At 39.5% G+C, this 14670-nt stretch overlaps 1 protein-coding gene across 1 annotated transcript in view; it reads right to left on the bottom strand.

Moving 5' to 3' along the window:
• Positions 1-8293, bottom strand: part of LOC109914904 (gephyrin-like) — a 161883-nt gene extending 153590 nt beyond the window's left edge. The window contains exon 1 of the mRNA XM_048600442.1: positions 8218-8293. The gene's annotated coding sequence lies outside the window, so the exon portion shown is untranslated. The remainder of the gene's footprint in view (positions 1-8217) is intronic.
• Between the last annotated feature and the right edge of the window lie 6377 nt (positions 8294-14670).

The raw sequence follows: 14670 nt of genomic DNA, 5'->3' as shown, positions 1-14670 counted from the left end.
CTGTGCAGAAAGACATAGAGGCTAGGGAACTCGGGGAAATAAATATTGATGTCTTACAACCGGTCCATTTTACAGAAGAGGAGGTGCTGGAGGTCTTTAAAAAAACATGAAGATGGATAAATCTCCAAGACCTGATCAACTTCCTAGGATTTATGGGAAGTTAGGGAGGAAATTGCAGGGCCCCTATAGCAGAGGAATTTGTTTCATCCATAGTCACGGTGAGGTACCAGACGACTGGGGGGTGGCTATTGGTGCGTCTTTACTTAAGAAAAGGCTGTGAAGAGATGCCTGGGAACTGTAGACCAGTGAGTCTGACATCAATGATGGGTAAGTTATCGGAGGGAATTCTGAGAAATGGGACTTACATGCATTTGAAAAGGCAAGGACTGATTGGGGATAGTCAGCACAGCTTTGTGCATGGGAAATTGTGTCTCACAAACTTAATTGGAGTTTTTTGAGGATGTAACCAAGAACATTGATGAGGGCAGATTAGCAGACATTATCTACACAGATTTTAGTAAAGCCTTTCACAAGGTTCCACATGGTAAACTGATCAGTGAAGTTAGGTCACGTAGGATTCAGAGACAGTTTGTCAATTGGATACAAAATTGGCTTGATGGTATGAGACAGAGGCTGGTGGTGAGGGTTATTTTTAAAACTGGAGACTTGTGACCAGTGGCGTTCCACAGGGTCCACTGTTGTTTGTCATTTGCACAGAGAGTGGTGAGTATATTGAATGAACTCCCAGAGGAATAGCTGGATCCTGGTTAGTTACAACATTTAAAAGACATTTGGGCAGGTACATGAATAGGAAAGGTTTAGAGGGCTATGGGCCAAACACAGGCAATTGGGACTAGTTTAGTTTGGGAAACTTGGTTGGCATGGATGAGTTGGACCAAAGGATCTATTTCTGTGCTGTATGACTCTATGATCACAACTGCATCAAAAGGTTCAATTCACTGTGAGATTGTGTTCAATTTCCACAACCATTGTCATCAAGAAATTCCTGCTGCTGCACATCTCATGATTTGATTAAGTTTGCTTTGGTAGTCCTGCAATCTCTCCTCATGAGCAGAAAAAAATTCAGCAGTATTGTCAGACCACTATCACACCAAAGCTCCACAGCACTCTGACTCTGAGATTTATCAACATTCCTTCATCACCATTGGATCCACCATCAGGATACTTCATTGTAGGTGCACAATCAGCACAAGGACAAGTTCGGTGAGAAGGCCACCACTGAAGCAACTAAGGATATGCAACAAAAATGTACAGTGTATCCTGACAGAGAAACCAACCAAACATAATGTAGACAAAATCTATGTATAATCCACATGTATCCATCAGAGTCTGCCTCAGCATGGGTTTGCCAAAGTGTAATCATAGGATCCTTACAGTGTAGAAGCAGGCTATTTGACCCATCGAGTCCACACTGACCCTTCGAAGAGCATCCCACCCAGAACCAACCCCTGCAACCCTGCATTTTCAATGGCTCATCTGTCTAGCCTGCACATCCCTGGACACTATGGGCAATTTAGCCTGGCCAATCTACCTAACCTGCCCATCTTTGGACTGCAGGAGGAATCCAGAGCACCTGGCGGAAACCCAGGCAGGCACCAGGAGAATATGCAAACTCCACACAGTCACCCAGAAGTGGAATCAAACCTAGGTCACTGGTGCAGTGAGACACCACTTCTAACCACTGAGTCACCGTGCCACCAAAGATAATCTGTGAAAAGGTAAGATGTTTCAAAAACAGTCAGCACAGTTGGTATGTGGTGCACACTGGGGCTGTCCAAATCATGTTTTTGATTCAGGAACCAATTTATTTCTGGTTTTTCACCTTCAAGAAATATTATTTGATATTTCCCTTGGTCTGAACTTGACAGGAGATGCAGCAAAATACTCAACAAATCCTCCAGTAAACAAGCAAGGTTAATTGTACTAATCGTGGCTACACTACCTTATTGCAGAAGAGAATACAGACACAGTTCATTGATTTGTCTTGAACTGCTCACCAAAGCTGTCATATTGCTTCCAAGCAGAAATGTGCTGGAGTAACAATATTCTGTATTCTCATTTGGGAAGAAATAATTTCCATTAATATTTGAATGCTGTCGAGGTAGTGAATGCAAGTCCTGGTGAATTTCTTAAAGGTGTGAAAATGCTTAGCAAGGAAGAAGTGTTAATGGTATTTCCCTGAGATCAATATTGGCTTTCGCATTTGATTACAGCAGGCAAGAGAGAGCTGAAGATTTGCGAATGGTTTATAAAGAGGTGTCCTGACCAAGATTTATCCCTCAACAAAACAGATTATTGATCACTGTTACGTTGCTGTTTGTTGCTGAGTGCAATTTGGATGATATAATTCCTGCTATGCAGAAGTGGCTGCATCTTAAAAGGCCAACAGTTGTAAACCCCATTGGGGAGTCCTGAGATTATGAAAGCTGCTATTACAAAAATAAACATTTACCTTCTTTCAGAAAACCTTTGATAAGTTGGTCTAATATATCCTTTTGTAGCTTTGTGCCAAACATTATTTGATAACCTTCCCATGATGTGTCTTGAGTGTTTCATTGCAGAACCAATCAATACTCTTTTCTCATCTAATATAAATCACTGTTCTCTTTGAAATTTAATATTCTTGCACCTGTCCTGAAAAGTGCAAGATGAAAACTTTCCACAGGATATCCTTTTTTTCAGCAATAGAGCTAATACATTAGCTTTAAAGTGATTATTAGTTTCAAAAATAAAATGATAATTCTGTTAAATCCCAATTCCCAAGACCAATTGTACAGACGACTGTCATTTTTCTTTCGCCATCTCCCCCGAATATGCAGAAAGTTTGGTTTTATTCTTGCCACAGAAACTCTTAAAAAAAATAATCAAACATCAGTCATTATTAGAAGGCAGAGTGTGATGCCACTAAAATCGAACACACTGTGCATGACATCAGATGTTAAAATTGCCATTTTAACCAATTGTCCACAGTCTAAAATTTAATGATTGAAAAGTTCTGTTTTCACCTTTGTTTCAATGTAGTTGATTGTCAATGACACTGCTGTAGAAGCCAGGGAAATCACAGTGTTTGGTTCAAGTAGGATTAGAGACGTGGAGAAAGCTGGAGGAAGAAGAGGAAGCAATCAGGAGAGACCTGATAGGGTAGAAGAGAGGAAAAGGGAGCAGGTATGGGGCAAAGGAGGAGTTGTAGGTGGTGAAAACAGATGGAAAAAGAAGCAAGAGGGAGACATGAAAGATGAGAGGATGAAAGAATAAGCTGTGATGTGGGGAAGAGAAGGCTTTAAGAAGGCGGCAAGAAGGGACTGGGTGAAAGCATGTGAAAAGAAAGCAGACAGGATCAGATCATGGGTAGAGGAGAGTTTATAAGAAAATGAAGGTTTAAAAGTTGGAGATAATTGAAGAAATGTGGGTAGAATGGAAGAGGTGAAGACGTTCTGGAACAGAGAGGAAATAGCTGATTAAAAAAAAACATGGATTGAGGCAAATGCCAGGACAAATATCAGCTGTGATCAATGGAGCTGAGGGGGTTTGTGTATGCAAGGATGACATGAATGTCTAAACGTTCCCAGCTGGTGGGGCAGATGGCTGTGACAGGACCAGAAATTACATGTATTGGTGTGAAGACATTCATCAGTGGTTTGAACACTCAAGCCTCACCAATAAGAAGTCAAGCTAGTGCAGAAAGTCTAAATCAAGAGTGGAGGCAGACAGAGGATGAGGGATTAGAAGGTCATAATCGCTAAGAAGCTGAGGGACCGGCAAGCCAAGTGCAGCAATCAACCAATGGATGAGCGAAGCACAGGGCAGGACAGAACCATCACAGCAGCTGATGGAGGAGTGGATGGCATTTTGGGCACAAGCTGGTTATGGCTGGCCTGGGAAAAGGTTTTCAATGGCCTGGAGGATTACTGACTGATCGACTGCCTCGTGGGACAGGTGACAGCAAGTCACAGTGGTAAGTGGATCGTCACCTGCTTTCAGTTGGCATATTTTAAGAAAAAAATTGCCCCTATTGAAAAGTACACATTTTTGCTACATAACCTATTTTAAAACACTTAAGAGATTGTGGATAGAGAATGCTTTTCTTCATGGGGTTTCTTCTGATAATTGCAGTCTGGATGGAACATATGATAAGGGTGTGGCTACCGCAGGGAGGAACAAAGGAAACTCAGAGTTCTGTCATTCTTAACAACAAAATGCACATTCAATGGTTACAGTTAGGGTAGCACTGCCCTGTTTCAGTAAGGTCACTGCAGCCCTGAAGTTGTTTTCCTCTGGCTCTTTCCAAGCTGTATCAGAAGCCATCAGCAACACAATGCTGTCTTACATATGCCACGTCTACTCATCATGTTCATCACTTCTTCCATGGACAACTGGAATTAGGAAGACTGATCTGTCAGGTTCACACAGACGGCAGCTTTCTCCAAAATCAGTGCTCTGACGTGTGCTTTGCATCAGTTGCAGCTTAGTTGGTAGCCATGGGCGTTGGTTAGCTGACGTGGCTGGACGACTGTTTGTGTTGCAGAGTAACATCACACGTGGGTTCAACTCTCACAGTGGCTGAGGTTAGCATGGAGGTCCCACTTTCTCAACCTAGCCCCTTACCTGAGGTGTGGTGACCCTCGGGTTAACTCACCACCATTCCTCTCTTTCTAATGAGAGAGCAGCCCTATGGTCCAGTCGGATAGCTCTGGCCTCAAATCCCGTTCCAGAACTTGAGCACAGAAATCACAGCTGACAACCTAGTGCAGTCATGCAAATTGGATACATATTACCTTCCAGATGAGATGACTAACAAGACTCTGTCTGCCCTCTCAAATAGACGTGACAGATCACTTGGCACTATTTCAAAGAACAGCAGCGGAGCTATCCCTGATGTTTCAAAGAATCACGGAAGGCATACAGTGCAAAAGGAAATCATTCAGCTTATCATGTTTGTATAAGCCCTCCAAATGACTTAGCACCATTCTCCTGCCCTTTTCCCCTTACTCTTACACATTATTTCTATTTAAATCGTCATCTAATACCCTCTTAATTGAACCTGCCTCCATTGCCCCACCAGGCAGTGCATTCTGGACCTAAACCACTCGTCGTGTTGTGAAAATAAAATTTTCTCAAATCGTATTTGCTTCATTTTACAAATCACTTCAAATCTGTGCCCTACTGTTCTTGATTCTTTACGAGGAGGAACAGTTTATCCTTATCTGCTGTATTCAACCACCCCCATGACTTTGAGGACTTCTGTCAGAACTCTTCTTCTCTGCAAGGAAAGCAGCCCAAGTTTCTCTAACCTATCCTAATAACTGAAGTTTCTCACCCCTCGATTTACCCCTTGTAAATCTCTCCAATGCTTTCACATCTTTCCTATAATCCAGAACTACGCACAATACTCCAGCTGAGGTGTCACAAATGTCTCAGACAAGTTCAGCAAAATAAAGAAAATTCTTCAGTCAACATCACAAAAACAGATTCTGTGATCTTTACCACACTGCTTTTTATGGGAGTTTGCTGTGCACAAAATGGTTCCTGCCTTTCCTACAGTACAATAGTGACTATACTCAAAAATACTTAATTGGCTGTGAAGTACTTTGGAGCATCTTGGGATACTGAAGGAGCTATAAATGTAATTCTTTCTCTCTCTCTTTCTGCAGATCCTTCACATAACTCTACTAATGTAAAAATGGTGCTTGATTAGCAGTCACATATCATGCAGGTCTGAGCCTGCTTTGCCCTCAATTTCCATTACACTTTGGTCTTGTGTGCCAGCTTGAAATAAGGGAGTCACAAAGTGGAGAGGTCCACCACTTGCCTGCAGCTTGAGATCTTCAGCTCACTGCAGGGCATTTCAGCTGAATGTTCCCTGCTGCCCTGCATTAACTGTCAAATCTAACATCACTCTCGTGTTTCCAATCTGAGGTAGACTTTTATGCGTCCAAGTTACATCATTGATAACTACATTAACTAACACTGAAGAGCATTAGTTACCAGGGGATCTCTCTGTGCATAAGACTGCTTATTTGTTTACAGGAATGTTTACGTTCTAATTACCACCCTTGTGTGTGCCCAAACTACCTACTTTAATTGCTTTCTTACCTATGCTTATGCTCCTACAAGGTTCCACCTCAGTGAAAAGTTACTGTATTTCAGTCATGGGCTCATAAGGTGATTATGGCTACTGCCTTTGTAGAGCTCAGGCTTAAGAAAGCCAGTTTGATCCAGCTCGTTATGTGGTGCTAGGGATTTCATGGGTTCCAATGTGCTGTTCGTTACTCTGAAGCAGAGCAAAAAGTGTTGCATTCCCTATCTGTGCCCCTTGCCAACAGACTGGGGAACAGTACGCCGAATGTTCCAAGGGCTGGTCGACTGCAGGATATCCATTAGGCTACTGAAGCCTACTTGATTGATCGCCCAGACTAAGACTGGGGAGAGTGGTGCAGGCTGAATAGCCCCAGGATAAGTTTCTTGAAAGATGCTGTTAGCCAACAGATTGTTGCCAGAGGAGCTGCATCGATGTCCTGAGGAAGCCCATACTCCATTGTTAATGAGAATGCAACCATTATAGATAGAAGAACACCATACAGGTTGGCTTCACACATGCTCCAAGTAGCAGAAGCTCCTGGACAGTCAATCCAATGCAGTCAGGAGCTACTGATGCATCAAAAGCATCCTTCTTTTGAAAGAGGTACACCTAAATTAAACTGTGTTGTTCTCGTTAGCTGGATCACACACTTTAAATCCAGTGAGCTATTTCCCAAGTTATCCTTTCTACTTGCAGCTGCTCTCTTATGCTCATTATAATCATCACTGAACTGAGTGATTCAATGTTAAGAGATTATTTAGGTCGTCAGTTCAGGCAGGCAAGCATAAGGGCTGAGTGGTGGACAGCTTAAGAAGAGCACATTCCATCAGACTCAGGGCTCCACTCTGGGGGATATAGAAAAGGAAACATAACTACAGACTATCATGTAATGGCAAAACAAAGCAGTGGCAGCTGAATGCCAAAAGCCTTAAAGCACAGGAGTTTCCTGAACAGTAAGTGCATGACTGAGGATGAGTTAAGCAGAAAGAGAAAAGGAATAAATACCCTTCCACATACACCTTCTCAGAAGCGATCTTCTCGAATATGTCAACATTTCAAACAACACTCAAGAAAATCAAAGTAATCGAGATCGACTTAAAGGTTAATTGATTAATTAAATGACTGGTAGATATAAAATGGGTGGAAAGAGCTGAAAGACTGTGTAGTTAATAAACCCTATCCACAAAACAAGCGTGTCTGATTTCTGTGTCACTGAGTGGCTTGGATCCATTTTGGCTGCTTGCATATTTAAAAGTCACCGTCAAAGGATATTTAGTTAGTTTTAGCAATAGAAATTACAGATGGTACACACTGCTGCCACTGTGTGCCAGTTGTGGATGAAACAGATTGAAATGCAGTGAGCTATTCCCAAGTCATTCCTTCCGCGTGCAACTGTTCACTTTTGTTTGGTAAATCATAAAGCGCTGCCCAATCGCCTGCTTTTCATCATGCTAAGTTAATAATCTTTAACATCTTTAAAGACAGTAGACAGACATAGGAACATCACCACCTGTAAATTTTCCTCCAGGCCACACACCATCCTGACATGAAAATTTATTGCTGATCCATCACTGTTGCTGTGTCAAAATCCTGGAACATAATCTTGGACTCAGTTTTTTCAGCTTTACTTATTGCATTATACAAAAACAAAGCAGCATGAAAATGTCACTTAAAATTAAATTGCAAACAATATTTCTTTGAATGATCTATTCACAATTTATCAGTATATTTTGGCTCATTTATTTTCTCTCAGATATGGTGACACTTGATCCAAATAGGAAATTTAACACTGCAAATATTTTCAATGACACTGACATTGTTCACGTTACTAGGAAGATAAATGGCCCATTCACTTTTCCAGCATTCCTAAAGTTAATTATGGGCTCACAGTTCTTTTTGTGTCCTCAGAGAACGACACCACAGAATTATTGAGGTCACCTCTCCAAGTTTTTACATACAAAGTAAAAACATGGAAAATACCTATTCAGTAGAATAGCATTTAATTATATTACAATAAGCTAGACTTATTTTGAAGAAGATATTCATCATTATTCCAAATTTGATATCAAATTGCTTAAGTTGCACATGAACTTTTATGTTGCCTGTGTTAGACTTACAGTGAAGGATCTTGGACCAGGTCTTTAAGGTTTATCCCGCTTCTATCTTCTGCAAGGTTCCTGAAGCAACTATCACTCACTGCAAAAAGATAAACACATTAAAAAAAAATTCACACTAGTATTTCAAAATACCATCTTTGGATCAAGACTCTTGCCCTTGCTGTTTACTTTCAACGTTTTACTCCCAACTTGATTTCTCCTGGAGTACAGTCTCATCATATCCAAGTAGTTTTCAGTACGTCACTAAACCACTTGACTTCATGTATGAACTTAGCAAGTGAGTTCCACAGGGTATTCAGCCTCAGGAAGCTTTGCAGTCAAGACCATATACATATCAGTATGCACTTCCAGTTTTAGGCAGGGTATTCCAGAGGAATTGAAACACAATTATAGTCCTAAAGTTCTCCTTCAGTATTAGCAAGTCACAAGCTTAATCAATCAAGTGACCAGCGAAATCATGCAAAATAAATGCAGATTGACTGCAAAACAATCACATCTTGTCTGAAAAATAATATATCCATGAAAAGAACTCCCTTTAAAAGATATGGGCAAGATTAAAACAGTTCTAATGTCTTTTGAGTCTTTTCCTCAAGATCCATTTCAGGGATACTTAATCAAAAAGGGTGAGTTTTGAATTTGCAAGCCAAGAAGAGGTCTGCCAAATATACCAGATCATGATGGTTAAGTATGATGCTTGCTGTGTGCTGAAGTAAAACTAGGTTGGGGTAATTAGTAGTCATGGAGATAATCATAAATTCACAGTAATTTAGCAATTTCAACTATTTCACCAAATTGTGTTCGTCTACTGTCAAAATCTAAATTAATTCCCCAATGATCAAGAATCTCAACACTTCATTTGGTATTCATAAAAGTTACAAAATAATAATTTTTATACATAATCTAGAGTATTACTAAGGTGTACATTCACAAGTATCAGACAAATAGTATTTCATAACTTTGGGAGTGCAGGTGGACAGAAAAGTAATTGACTGGATTGTAAAAAAAGATATTAAGCTAAAAATTACACAGCAATGATTTGAGATGATGGATAGAACTGAATTTATGTTTACACATCTTGCATAACAAATAAATCTTGTAACTAATGCCAAGGGAGGATACAGCTCAATTGCAAGTAACATTTGGGTCTTTTATAAAGTGAGACTTCGTCTTTTGCAAACACTCACAGGACTAAAAGCAATTTAATTTTTTAATTGAATTTACACACATTATTGCTCTCTTTTTTTCCCCTTTTTTTGCGGACATCAGTGGGAAAACAGAGAAGAAATCCCAGCTGTTGTTAAGACAAAATTGTGAACATTCTTCCATAGCCTACAAGTCCCAGTGCACAGTTTGACCTAAGAACTTCTGGCAGAGGTGGGTACACTATCATTGTGCCAGAAGACTTCCTGGACTACAAGTATTAATAAATTATTTGTTGCTATTTGGTTTAGCTCAAACCAATAATAGCTATCTGGCAAGAGTTCAAGGTGGTTAGGAGAGGTGTAATCTCCACCTACTGAAAAGTTACCAATATATAATGTGTTATCTTATCTCTAACCCAAAATGAGGAAGATCACATGCAGAGTTCAATTTCCTTCTTCACAATAATTCAACTGTCTTTGCTGATTCACCATCTTCTTCTTGCTCACTATTCTAAAGTCTCTCTCTAGTTGTTCTTCCAGCCGCAAATCTCTTGCTTAAATTTCCCCTTGATCTCTTCGTGCCCTTTCCAACCTCATCACATGGAAGAGACTCATCCTCCTCTTCCTCAATCCTGTTTAACCACCCAAATTCCTTTCTTATTGCTGACTTTGTTAATGGTTCTACTTCCCTTTCAACACTATTCTCAACCATTTCAGTTGCACCCTCCAACACAGCAAATATCTCCAATCTCACTTCCTTCTCCTAAATTCGTGAACATGTTTTGAGCTCCAGAGTCCATGTCAATTCTTCTGATTCTCTGTCTGGATCTCTAAAAAAAACATGACATTACTTCCATCCTAAGTTGTTAAAAGAAATGATTGAGAAAATTTGCGAGGCTACACTGCAAAGTAGACTCAATGTTACACCTCTGGATTGAAGAAAATGGCAATGCTACTCTGCAAATTTAGAAAGGGAGATGAGGGAATGAAAATAGGCAAATACAATTCAGCAGTTTAACATTAGTTTTGGGCATTACTGGAATATATCAGAAGGAAAGATTGAACACTTGGATACATATCAACTGATCAAAAGCGGCCGCATTGATAGATATACTTCAGCTCTTGGTTGAATATGTCATTAAATTTCTTTTGAGAAGATCACAAAAATGATGGATAAGCGAATCTCTATAAATGTTTCCTACATGGACTTCCAGAAGGTATTTGATACGGTTCTGTATCCAAAATTGTCAAAAGTGAAAGCACACGGAAGCACAGGTGTAACATGGGTTGCAAACTGAGTGGCAGATAGCAAGCAATGAGTAGAGGTAGACAAAACATCATTTGATCGGTAGGGTATGAAAAATAGTGTTCTCCAGAGGTCTCTACTGGAAACTTGACTCTTCATCATACAGATTACTAACTTGGATTAAGGAATAAGGGGGTTGGATATTTAATGTTCTGCAAGGCTCAGTAGATGTAAGGTGGAAGCTATAAAAGGAAATAGAATGTTCGCAAAACTACCAAAGATGAAATTCAACTTGGGGACAAATGGGGTTAACCACTTTGGAACTAGGGAAGACAAAACCCAAATATTTTCTCAATGCTGTGAATAGACTATGATATTGAGATGTCATGTTTCCAAATCATTGAAAGTTAGTGCACAGGGAGAAGAGGTAAGTAAAAAGGTGACTGGAAATGGGGTCTCTATCTCAAAGGAGTTATACTATTAAAAAAATGAGCAAGGAATGCTTTAGCTATACAGAGCTTAAGTGAGAGCTCAGCTGGAGGACTGAGTTTAGTTTTCAGTTCTGCACTTCAGGAAAGATATAAATTGTTCTTTGAGGGGGCATCGAGGAGAATGATGCACCAGAATAATACCAAGGTTTAAAAAGTTAAATTTTGAGAATATGATAGAAGACTGAAGGGTGATATATTAAGATGTTAAAATGATGAAAAATTCAGCTGGACATCTGAAAATAAGTGGGTATAATATTACATTTGGACCGAGGCCGTTCAGGTATGAAAACAGAAAGCAATTTTCACATAAAACCAGATGCAGTCTGAAATCTGTCTTGCAAAAGACTGTAATGTTTGCTAAATCAAAATTTACAACCTGCTTAGTAAAGATATCAAAGGAAGTGCAGCAAACATAGGCAAATGGAGTTGAGGGAGAAGTCAGTCACCTAACTGAATTACTTGCAGTACAGGTTCAAGAGGACGGATGGTCTAATCTTGCTCCTATGGCCCTGTTTTCTCCCTAATACATCACCAAAATAGCTTGAAGCAAAGTTATGAATCATATACTGTGACTGCGAATGTACACTTTTGATTTAAGGTGTGTCATATTATGCATATTTTTAAAAAAGTATTTGTAAAGGTGGCATGTGGGTTTAGTCTCTGTCTACAGGGTGGCTTAAAGATTAACTTGTAAGTATTTATAGCCATGAGTGATTTCATTTAAAGCAAGATATAAGAGATAGGTTTTTTTGGAGAGCAATGGGGTTTTGCTTTCTCTGGATTTTGTATTTATTGGGTAAGTTTTACGAGCAAACAGACTAAACAGTATTGCATTAGGCTTCAATTAGAAGGTTTTGGAATTTGTTTCTGGCTTAGAAGAAACACCGAAAGCTTTTAGTTTTAGTTTGGAGAGGTATTGGCTCGAGTTGGATGTGAAGACAGTTGCTCCTGAATAAGAGAGAGAGTTTAGAAACATTAAGAAACAGGTTACTTTAGTGTAAGGAGGTATTTTGAATGTTCCACACCAGAAGTGTTTGGTTAAAACACTAAAGGGGTGAGGTAAAGATGAGAAAGTGTAAGCTCTGTTGAAGACTCAAGAAAGAAGTGATAGGATTCTTAAGATTAGGAATTGAAGCCATGGTTAAGTCGAATCTTGTCAATGTGACAGAGAAGAAAATTATATTTGGTGTGAGTACTGTAAAAGTGTGTTTTTGTGATTAATGGGATTATATTTTAACATATGTTTCAAAATATTTAAACTTGTATAACGTGTAAGTAGCTTGAGTCACTGTAATTTGCAAGAAACTTCTGCTTAATCATTAACAGTGAAACTGCAGCAGTGCCTACTTGTGTTTCAGTGAAAAACCATCTTATTCACTGAAAAAAAAATTATCAAGCCAGGTTTCAATCTGAGATCAACCTTATCCAGTAACAACATCAGCTGCGATCATAATACATTATTCTTGCTTGTTCTCTCTACTCTTTTCTTGCTCTGCTCTTCCTAACTATACTTTCTTTAATGCCAATTTCCATCTCAGTAATATTGCCCATCTCCATTCCTAGCTCAGCCTACTTGCTGATGAAACATTCATCCATGCATCTATCACGCAACTGTTCTAATACCTTTCAGCAAGGACTCCTCTTCAACAGTTCTAGAGTTGAACAATTCCCTCTCAGAAATGGGGACCATTAAAGTATAATCAGTTGCATTAAAACATATTTCGACATATTTCTTTAGAGAAAGAAATCTGTCTTCTTTACCTGGTTTGGCTTACACGTGACTCCAGACCCACAGCAATATATTTGATTCTTAACTACTTTCCAAAATACGTTAACAAGCTGATCGGGTTAAGGACAACGAGGAAAGGGGAACCAACACTGGCCTCGTCAGCAGTACGCATCTCTCACAAAAGATAAAATTTAAAATCTCACTTAATTATCACACCTTTTTTCTCCTGACCTACATTGAGGCATCATAAAGTCAAGTTTTCATCCTTGCATTTAAAATCCTTCCACATCACAGCTCTGCAATTTTCACCATATAGACATTAGCCCCCAAACTCCAAACGAATTCTGGCCTCTCCTGCAACTTCTCTGTTCAGTCACCAAGAGCCTAGAATTCCCACCACAAAACCGCTCTTACGCCCAAATGAACTCCCTCTCAGAATTAAAAAAAAGTGTGTTTGACCAAAGTTTGATGATCTCATGCAGTACTTCTTTTGAGTTGGGGTCTACTTTCCTTGTATGACTGTTAAACTCCTTTGGCATGTTCTTCTGCAATAGTAGCATTTGTGGTTGATCTGCCATTTACACCTTACTACGTTTTGTATAATAATCTTGCCAAATTGGATTAGTTACTTTGCTGCAATAAAAGTGTTGAACCAAATTTTGAGACTCCAGCTATACTATTATTACGCATGTTTGGGAATTAAAATTTGACCTTCGAACCTTACTTAACCACATATTTAACAAGATAGTATACAAGGGGTCTTGACCTGCATATTTTTCAACAATTCCATGCATTTAACACTCACATATACACAAATAATACGATGAAAGTCAGAACAGTGAACACTACAAAAACTCCATACATGAAAGGGACACTTCAAAGCAAAACAATTCTCTTTACCCCATATTTTTAAATTAAAGATGGATGCCTGTAGTGTGCTTCAGGCCACCCATTTATATATTCAAGCTCCTCCAAAAGACTAATATTGGATTCAGTGTAATATCCTCAACAAAATTAATTTCACGGTTGCAGTTCAGCTACAAGGTTTTCTGTAGTTAGACAGCTGGTCGGACGTCTCTGGAGGGTGTTCTGCATTCAGATTGTATTTGACTTTTTTTTGTAACACTAAGCATTTCTCATCTAGGTCAGTAATATCCCAGTGGGACCATTCTGCATTTAACTACTCAACTTCGATTTTGCAGTTGTATGAGTTTTATTCTATTATAAAATACTCTAGTTGGCTTTTGAATTTTTTTCCAGTGAAGCAACCCTTAACTATCATCTTCACTTTATCTTACTCACCTTCATTGTAACACTTAGGACAAGATGCCTCTCAGAGGTAAAGCTTCCAAATTTGTCTGCACTTATGAAACAGAGACTGCCTCATTGACCTAGGCACAGCCACAGGACGGAAGATGGTCAAAGACTCATGGACTCTTTGCACAGCAAGTTGACAAGAGCCAGGTGACCACTGGTATGCTCAAAGCTCTGTTTCAAGGATGCTTGCAAGTGTGACATGAGGGTTCTAAATAGTAATTATTTCACCTGACAACAGGAGCAAATAGTGACACCTTCTGTGGGCTGGCACGCACCACCACGAGTAACAGGGGCTTCAGCGGCTTGGCAACAGATGCCATGCCAAAAACAACAATCCACAAAACTTGATAACTTACACTTATAGCAGAACCTGCCTCTCAAATCATCAGCCAAATGAAAACCCTACCTGAAATGGATTGTTTGTTTCGTGTCCATTTATCTTTCTCAGATGGAAGGATATCAAAGATGAGGACATGAAAGACAACCAAATTGAGAAGTCAATCTCTTAGTTTCAATTAAATGATCATT

This window comes from Rhincodon typus, chromosome 8 (assembly GCF_021869965.1).
Source record: "Rhincodon typus isolate 14 chromosome 8, sRhiTyp1.1, whole genome shotgun sequence".
NCBI classification, from domain to species: Eukaryota; Metazoa; Chordata; class Chondrichthyes; order Orectolobiformes; family Rhincodontidae; genus Rhincodon; species Rhincodon typus.
This window is presented reverse-complemented; position numbering and strand designations above follow the sequence as displayed.